Source organism: Pygoscelis adeliae, unplaced genomic scaffold (assembly GCF_000699105.1).
Source record: "Pygoscelis adeliae isolate BGI_AS28 unplaced genomic scaffold, ASM69910v1 Scaffold72, whole genome shotgun sequence".
In the NCBI taxonomy this organism is placed as follows: Eukaryota; Metazoa; Chordata; class Aves; order Sphenisciformes; family Spheniscidae; genus Pygoscelis; species Pygoscelis adeliae.
The window spans coordinates 1,558,969-1,568,894 of NW_008824286.1; the positions used below are offsets into that span (position 1 = coordinate 1,558,969).

The 9,926-nt window shown below is 47.8% G+C and overlaps 1 non-coding gene across 1 annotated transcript; it reads right to left on the reverse strand.

Annotated features, from left to right (window-relative positions):
- Positions 1 to 3,577: 3,577 nt before the first annotated feature.
- Positions 3,578 to 3,649, reverse strand: TRNAE-UUC. The gene has a single exon. It is a non-coding gene; the product is annotated as a tRNA-Glu (tRNA).
- Positions 3,650 to 9,926: the final 6,277 nt, after the last annotated feature.

Genomic DNA, 9,926 nt, shown 5'->3' on the forward strand with positions numbered 1-9,926 from the left:
CCCCCCCCGGCACTGAACCCGCTCTGCAATCGCCAGTCTTGCCGCACGGTTTTAACTGCCATCTGCCAGGGTCTGGCTGGAACTGGCACAGCTGGAGCCTGAAATTTTCACATCCCGGGGAAAAAAACTTGCAAGTTGCAATGTGAGAAGTCAATGTCTCCGAAAGGGAATCCTTTGTTAAGTGATCTTCTAATGCTAAATTTACATTTCTACATGCTCACGGCAAGTTAAAAATAAATAAATTAAGTATAACAATTAGACAATTAAACAATGCCCAGATAAAGATGGAAACCGGCAGAATGCCAAGGAACAGGCAGTTGGGTGACGCTAATTTTGTGATACATTGCCTTTTATACTATTTCTTTCTCATTACACATGTCACATCAGGCTCACTGGCCTGTCATATCCCCGGTCCCCACATGCATCAAAAGGCACTAATGGAGAGGAGAAGGAAGAGCTGACAACAACACAAGGTGCAGGTGCAGTGCCTTGTTCTCAGACTACGGCCAGTGGTTTCCTTTTCTACTCAAGGACACTAAAGTCAGCTCCAAAGTTTTTGTTTCTCTAAGAATTAATTCCTTAACTTCCAAATCCTTTGCTGGACATAAAACCCATCGTAAAAAACAGGGGGGTTTAAGCAGGAAGATGCAGAAAGTGGCTGCGTGGGACACAGGCACGAAGCAGAGGTCTCAGGCTGACCTGGCATCCCATGGACCAGGCAGTGCAGATGTGCTTCTCGTGCTTTCATCTGCATGGACCATCCTGTATCATTGCCATACTGTTCACAAGCACCCCCACTGCCATGGGGGAATCATGGGGACCTGGAGACAATGCCTACACTCAGATTTTCAAATTATCCAAGTTATCCAAATTATCAAGTCATCCAAAAGAGTAAATGGCTCAGTGATACCTTTTGGAAAACCCAGCATCAGACCTGGAGGAGACCATGCATATTAAGCAGTTTGACTCTTTGACTAGAGATCTGAACTGCCTTGGATAACCAAACAGTTTGCCCTGAATGTAACTTGTCCCTCCATGACGTTTGCAAACCTGTGCCTAAATCCCCTCTGCCAATCAGTCATCCTTTGAACTCTGCTTTATATTCCTGTTGAGATCATTGCTGGTTGCACCGAGCCAGCCTGGCGCAGAAAGCATGGCGCTGTATAAACTTCGAGAAGGGGATCAAAGCAGCAACACCTTGCTCATCCCATATGAGGGCTGTTTCCCACCCAGGGGTAAGGGGAATTACCTAAGGGCAACATCTGTCCATAACAGCACACACCGATCCCTTTTCTGCAGCAGCCAAGGATGTTATTTCTGGTCCCAGGCTGTGGACTACCGTTCAAGAGGTGGCTGAGCCATAACCCATTGCAACGAGCAGGTTTCCTTGTTCTGATCTCAGCAAGTGCTTCATTGCAGAAACAAATTTCAAGCAGAAATTCTGCTTCCAGTTGGTCGCTGATGCATGACTCCAACTTATAGCGCTTGACGATCCGATCAACATGCCCAAGAGAAGTGTCTCTTTAAACCTCTTCAGTGGCCAGATAATTCCTTCTTGGGTTTATCCCTCTGCAACAGCATCCCTCCTTCCCAACGCCCGACGTCCAGAGGTGACACAGAAAGAGCCACTGCTCTGCCCAGCCTCTGCAAGCTCCCGAGCACAGCATTGAGCTGGCTGGTAGGCAGGCACCGTGGGTAGCCCTCATTCATCACTGGGAAATAAAGCCATCCCAATGCTGAGCTTGGAAAGGGTTATTCTTCATAGAGGAAAAAGAATATTTAAGACTGCAAAACTTCCTTTGACAGGGTTGTCTTTTAATTACCCTGTGGAATGATAAAATCCCAGCACTGAAAATGTGTCTTTACAAATCTCTAGCTGGAATAATTAGTCCCGTGCCTGGCTCTCCGGAGAGATTATTGCTGCCTTCTTTTCAGATTACTTACCCAAATAGAAGTGGAATCATTGCTATGTTTGACAGTGAGATATAAAATATCAGATAAAGCTGTTAAAATACTGTTTCACACGCTGCATTTCTGCAGAGTAAGGAAGCATCTGCTCTCTCGGTATCAGCAGCAGAGCTGAGCAGAAAATTCACAGCTGAGGGCTGAGACGATGAATCTCACTTCTTTTTTTGTTCCTGGTCATTCCTGGAAAGATCCAAGTAATCAAGAATGTAGTCATTGTTCAAATGACTCAAATATCATTGTTTGCAGCTTGTGTCCATTTTAAGGCTTGAACGTGCTCATGGGGTTTTAGGTCTGGTGAGTCCCCTGCTACGGTCTGAGGATACTGGACTACTGGAATACTTCTGTGACAAAGGCAACGTTATTCAGTGGTAGCACTGAACCCTGAAAAATCCAAGTCTTGTAATACCATGCAGACGTATTAGGTGGACACCTCTGTGAAAGGCTCTCTCTTTATGCAGAGGTACTTACAGGGGATGCAAAATGTAGGTAGCATCCCTCCTCTTAATGGTATGAGCTCAGAAGGAAGTTTCTCATTAGATATGGCATAGATCTGCGGTGAAATTTCCCTCAGAGAAGTTCGGATGCTATTTATTACTTTCAGGAAAAGAAATCTTTCTTTGGGAATTAAAGTGCTTGCTACATTATGTCAGGCTGTTAAGCTTACAGTGCTCAAAAATGCATTACTGACAATCCTCATCAGTTGCTGAGCTGTTGTACAGATCACACCCTGGTTATTTCATTCCTTTCCTACCCACAGGACAAATTTATACCCGCGCATGAGTATTACACAGGCCTGGTGTAACTGATGTGCTGCTAGCTGCAGGGGCAGGGTGCACACTGCTGGAGCAGCAGCTCTATCAGGGAAGCAGTGTCCCAGCCTTGCCTCCTTGAAAGTCTGTACCTTGCCATCTCAAATAAATGTTTTTGTGTAATTCTCACACCTTCCAAGGCAGATTTTGTGTCTCACTGACTTCTAATGTAATCCAGCATCGCAACGGAGCCGTCCCCTGGGTCACCAGAGAGGTGAAGAGAGCTCATGCAGCTCAACTAGGATGAGGAACTAGTATCCTGTCCCTGGGGAAATTAAAACCATCCTAACACCTTCCAAGAATGAACTTTATAGGTCAGAACTGTGCTCTGAAGGGTCTCTAGTCCAGCCTATACGCTCCAGTATGTCCAGCTGGAGCAAGTTCCTCAGGGCCTTGTTCGGTCGAGTTTCAAATATCTCCAGGAATGGAGACCCCACAGTTTCCCCGAGCCCCAGTTCCAGTGTTTCACCACCACATGGTGATAAAATTGTTCTTCATAACTAAGGAGAACTTCCCTTGCTCCTCCAGCTGGTGCCTCTTGTCCTCCCACTGTGTGCCTCCAAGAAGAGCCTGGCCCCATCTTCTGTGCACCTTCCCACCAGGCAGCAATGAAATCTTCCCCTCACCTTCTCTCTGGGCTGAACAGACCCAGCTCTGTCCCTCGGCCTCCCTTCCTCTGTCCTGTGCTCCAGCCCTGGCCACCTTGGCAGCCTGCGCTGGATCCGCCCCAGCAGGCGCTCCAACGGCCTTTCCTTGTCCCGGAGAGCCCCAAAACAGGCGCAATATGAAATACAACTGTTTTCCCACACCGGGAGTCGAACCCGGGCTGCCTGGGTGAAAACCAGGAATCCTGACCGCTAGACCATGTGGGACCGTGGCTGCCTCTGCCACCCGCCTGGCTCTGGACCTGCAGGGACAGCTAGTCCTGCTCCTGGGCTCACGGACCTGCAGCCATCCTCAGCACGACCCCATCCTTTTCTTTCCTGGTGCATCCCACAGCCTGGAGGGGGAAAACACCGCAACGTAAAAAAGGCAATGGCCCGAGTTCTTTGATCCATCTGGGGCTCTGCAGCTCCATTTCAGAGCTCGTGGTGGGACAAGCAGAGTTCATGCAAGCTCAGTCCCATGGGAGTATTGCTGCATTAAGCACCACTGGATCGCAGTCCTCAGCATCTGCCCACACGCAGGCCCTTGCGCCCACGTCCCCAGGCAGTTGTGCTGCCGTGGAGCTGAAGGCAAGGTCACGCATGGGGCCACGTAACACTATTAATGATAATTGGTGGCAGAGCACTGCAGGAGCTAATTCCACCCGGCATGAAGGCAAGTGCACACGCTGCTTCCCCTTTATTTCATTTGATTACACTTTTTTGTTTTTGCATCATTCCCTACAGTAAGTAGCTCATAATTAACAGAGGATGAATAACATTTCTGCCACTCTGCGTATTAAGTTTTCTCACAACAAATGAAAACATAATTGCCATTACACAGCACCCTTATCTGAGGAAACACGCTGCAGTTGGGATGATGGAGATTTACTGATAGGCACACATTTCTTCAGCTACTTAGAGATGAAAACAAAGTGTTTGCGGCTGAGGGGCTGGAGCTGCTCGGCACACTGAACCTGCTTCCCGCAGCACCTCCCAGCAGTCCTCACCACCATGGGCTCATAGCCAGGACCTCAGGAGATAGCTCAACGGGCGCTGCAGCGGAGGAGCTTCTGTGGAGCAAAGGACAGGATGAAGATGCCTAGTAGGTGACATGTGGGACACGGTCCCTCCTTCCCCTGACCAGGGAAACCCCAAAAACTGATGGGGTGAGGCAGGTCTAAATGGTTTACCAGGAACCTTTCCACACGGCTGAATTGTCACAGGAGCCAAGACAGATGGAGTAGCCACAAAGTCTGATAAGTTCAGACACTCCCCCGGGTAATGATGTCTGTCTAATGAGCCGGAGGTCCTGGTTCAAAGCCATGGGGCTGTCAGCTTGCCCAGTTGCCATGGGGCTCTCCACCAGGCCGGGGACTTCCAGAGCAATATTAACACCCCATCTCCTGCACACAACCAGCAGCTCACTGGGGACAGGATGGAGTAGCCAAAAAGTCTGATAAGTTCAGACACTCCCCCGGGTAATGATGTCTGTCTAATGAGCCGGAGGTCCTGGTTCAAAGCCATGGGGCTGTCAGCTTGCCCAGTTGCCATGGGGCTCTCCACCAGGCCGGGGACTTCCAGAGCAATATTAACACCCCATCTCCTGCACACAACCAGCAGCTCACTGGGGACACTGAGAAGGCATGATGGGAAAACCTTTCTTCTCCCAACAGAATGTTTTTAGTTTTCAGGAAAAAGTAATAGCTAAAAACCCTAGGCGGCAACCCCACAAGCTTGACTAATGCTGCCAAACAAAGAGGAAAGAGGCTGTTCTGGCACCTGGGGGTGACACTGCAGGGACACCTGCTCAGACTCGGGACCTCTCCTAGGGACATGGTATGGGCATGTCCAGGCAGGTCTTGCTGCAGGGGAGGTGAGTAGGTGTGTATTTGTTTCTCAGGCCATTTTTCACAAGATTTCTTCCCCCCCCCTTTTTTTTTTTTAATGAAAACTCAGTTTGCAGTAACAAACAAATGAGAAGAAGCCCCTCTGCTTCCCCTGGCCCAGCTTGCACAGTCTGTCTATGTCTGGACATCCATGAAGACACACATATCTACAAGGACCATGGCTTGCCAGCCAGGGATCAAAACCTGTGGTCTTTGACTCTGAACGTCCAGCTCCTGATGGTCACAGGGAAGCACCCTGCAGGACCACATGCTCCAAAAAGTCAGCAGAGAAACCCCTTGGGTGTTCTCCTGGGCTGCATGGCTGCACAACATGGCCGTGCAACCACTGCCACCCATGGGCAGGTGGGGAAGACGAGTGCTGTGTGCCTCCTCCCACCGCATAGGGGAGGAGATGCTGAGCAGGGCCAGACCTAAAGACCTTGAGCTGCCTCCTTCAGCCTTCAAAATGAAGCCAAGTTTGCTAATCCCGCCCCAGCTGGAAGCACGGAGGAGTATGTGATGCAGGTGTATGATGTTCACAGCACGCTCCCATTGCTCTTCTAGAGTTCTCGTGCAGCTTTGGAAGAGCAGGATTCTGCATAATTATTCGCAAACATCACACAGTATTGCCTCGCTCTGTACAGTTTCTCCTTCTCCTTCTCCTTCTCCTTCTTCTTCTTCTTCTCCTTCTCCTTCTCCTTCTCCTTCTTCCTTCTCCTTCTCCCCCTCCTTCTTCTTCTTCTTCTTCTTCTGCTGCTGCTGCTGCTGCTGCTGCTGCTGCTGCTACGACAACGAAGTCTTCTTGGAAAGACTGGTCTGGTTTTTATTTTTCCTTCTTCAGTAGGTTCGGGTAAAACACAGAGTCTTCACCCATGTTAGCTCTGCTCTGCCCTGCCCAAACTTTGGGTCTGTCCAAGTACATTTGGAAAGTGATAGTTTGCCCCTACAGAGAACAACCTGGAGCGTTTCTCCATGCTGTGCCATTCTGTTTTGCTCATGTAAAAGCCCCGGCTTCCCAGTCGTTGTTGTGATGCTGTTGTAGCATTGCAGACAAAATGTTCAGGGAGGATATAATTGCCAGTTGCTTCATGCGTTGCCTCCCAACATCTTATCTGAACTCTTTGAAAGTGAATTCTCATCACAGAATGAGAGAAATAATGAGTTTCTGAGAACAGACCGTGTCCTGGCTGTACTTTCCAAGCAAATGGGGGCACAGAATACAGACATGGCAGAAAACACTGAACTGTACTGATGTGTTTCAGAAAAGAGCTTGATCACCCATGTGCTGGGTGCAATTAGTACTCATTAGAGCTACTTATCATACAGACACTCCCAGAGGCCCTGCCAGGATTTCTGCCGGGCACTGAGCAAATCCACGGAGAGATACTCCCGGCTCCCAACCCTCAATATCTGAAAAGACAATCTCCCAAGGGCAAGGAATTAAACTAGTTTTGAGGTGGAGCTTGATCACCTTACCAAAGCGATACACAACAGGGTTTCCTGCACGAGTGGAGGGCAGGACTTGGTGTCACGGGGGCTCCTTTGCTCCAGTTCTCCTCCATACCCAATAGATTGATCACTTGGATGGGTATTTTCCTACATCCAGGCCAAAAGATACTCCTTTTCACAAAAGCTGCTGGCCAATGCATCTGGTCCCCAGTGCTCTACAAGAGTAAAGCTGGGCTTTGATGTCTCGCCCTTGGAGCAGTGTTGCTGGAGGTCCTACACTAACGGGGCATGTGCCATTGCATCCACGTTCCACTGCTCCTCCCGCGGCAGCAAGCATGCTGGGGGTGAGCCCCATCACCATGCTCTGCGTCCAGGGGTTCCTTGCTCCTCTGTTTCCCTGGACATTCAGGAAAATAACCATTCATTTAACATTTTGGAAGCTTTGTTGGAATCCTGCTGCCATCTCTCAAACAAACCCAGCTGCATGCTTATCTACTTACAGTTTTTAGGCTAGATTAGAAATAAACAGAGAGAGTTATCAAAATAAACTTCAGTGCTCTCAGCACGTTATTCCAGTGTGACTGTGTATACTCCAGGAGATGTCTCTATATAACTACACCAGCTCAGGCCAAACACGCTGTATTATGAGGGTGCCTGCCAGCCCCCTACCAAAGGCTATTTCATTTTTATTTATCAACCGCAAGCGATGAGCTGGAATCCAAATAAAACACAAATGAAAACCATTCCTCCCAAAGGGATTTACGGCCTTTAAAAGATTTAAAACAGACCTTCCAAAACGTTCCCAGGGTTGGGAGCTGAATGATTTCCTCCTCACACAAACTTTCAGGATTAACACACTATTTTCAGCATGGTCACAGACCACGGAAGAGGAGAGGGAGTGGCAGATCTTTGGTGATAGCCTTTCAAATGACGTAGGGGTACACCCTGTCCCCTGCAATTTTCATGTGGATGTCACCAAAACGCTGTCACCACACGTCAGTGATGTAACAGTCTCAGGACATGTCACAATAAAGTCCTTTTTCTAATTAAAAAAGAGTTCTCTATGTTTTTTTGATTACTACAAGAGTACCTAAAAAGCCAGAAGCAAACAAGAAGACATCCAAGATCTTTTGAAAATGAAGAATTCTCTTGATAAATACATCTCTTAATGAAATACAAGCAATTAAACTAAAAGCCCTATCGAATGCTGCTTGTCACTCCACACATTGACATTTAATTGAATTTTTTTTCCATCCCCTGGTCCCTTTTCCCTGATAAACAAATTCATTCACAACGGATCAAGTTTCACTAACCCAGAAACCAGATGATAGTCAATCAACTAATTGACACAACAAAGACTCTTATATGAAAAAAAAATTGTCTAATTAAAGCTCAAATGAAATTTAATGATACACAGACGTCTTATAGTAATGAACAGTCTTCTTATATTAATTACTCTCTTTTTAACCCTTACCCTTCTTCTGGTCACCTAAATTGTGAGGATGATGGAAGCGGAGGCAGTGCCCAGCAGAGCCGCTGTGTCTGTCCAAGTGTTTGCACCGTCTCTGCTGGGAGATGGTCCAGATGGAGCCGGGTGTACATGGGTGACCCAAGGGCTCTTCGGCTGCTCTGGGTTAAATCGGTAAGTGCCGTTGCCACCTCTTCTTCTCCCCTACCTGCTGCCACGTTTAGAGGAACTGCCCTTCTGCTTGCCCCATGCAACCATGGTGTTCAAGCCTGTGTAGGGCAGGACTCAGCACAGAGTGGCCCAGGATGGATGGATGGATGGATGGGCCGAGGGGTGGGCAGTCCCTTTGCTCTCTCACTGTGAGGCATCAGCCATCGCAGTGCCCTCGGGAACTGCATCCTGGCCCAGCACCATGAAAAACGTGCTCAGAGAGAGACACCGACGCCAGCCCTGCCTTCAGTGAGAGCTTCGTTGAGCGTTGGGCAGGACAAAGGAGCAGACCGCTCCCTCACTCGAGATTTACCAAATCGTTGAAAACTCTTGGGATTTTATCTCATGCTTAAGAGCTTTCCTGAATAAAGTTGAGCTTAAGGATGCGGTTAAAGAAAAAAAATGCTTTATTGAATCAGGGCTTTGGTCCACCACGAACATGAGCCAACTCAGGAGAGAAACTGAAAACCTTTCCTGATGCCTTTCAGTGTCTAAAGAGAAAAATGCAAAAGCTAAACACATAAGGGGAAGCGCAGCAGATACTTCATCCCTAACGTACTTCAAATCTTAATATATTTGTAAAAACATGGAGAGGTCAAGGTGAGATTCTCGGAGATACGGCAGGGACTGCAGGCAGAGCAGTGGCACATACCCCTCAGCAGGTGGGAAAGCTTCATCCACATTTACTCAGTGGCTGGTTTCTGGGTGTTCCCATGCTACGTATAATAAGTCCTGATCAAAGTAGGATAGAAAAACATTCCAAAAATAATGAGCAGCCATTTGTGGAAGAGCCAAATAGAAGGAAGAGAGAAAAGCTCACCAAAGGGAATAAGAGTTAAGTTTTTAAAATGTTTAATTGCTTGTGCAAACTGAACCCACAAGAGAAGTCAAGTGCCTTTTCCATTCCAGTTCCCCCTGCACGTGGCGCTCCGGTCCTTGCCTGCTGCTCTTGGCTCTCTCATTAAGAAGTAGCTCTTATTTTCACAATCATTTTCTAGTGCACTTTATACCACTAATGGAGCAAGCTGTTGTGAATGGTCATTTTGTTTCCAAGCAAGTTTGGACACAAACAGCATCGAATTCTTTCACCAGCTGAAAACACCCTGGGCTTTTCTCCCCGTACGAGGGTTTGGATACCCGTGGAGCTTGTCGAGTGCCCAGGGCAATCCTGAAACATGCTGCTTGCTGGGGCATGCCACTGCCGTGAGAACTCAATTATGCTAAACAAAAGCTAATAGGGCACCAGAGGAAAGAGGAAAGGGGAATTAGCAGCCCTGTCAGAGTGCTCCAGGTAATTATGGTTTTTCTATCTAAAAATTACAACTCCTCTGGAAATGCCGTTTTATTATGCTGGTGCATTTGGCATAAACATGAACGGAGAAGAGTTGGTTCTGCAGTGAAAACCTTTCTCTTCGAACAGGTTTGTCAAAGGTGAAATTACTGCAGAATTGATTGTGACCAGGAAGAAATCAGCTTCTGGTTACTGCTG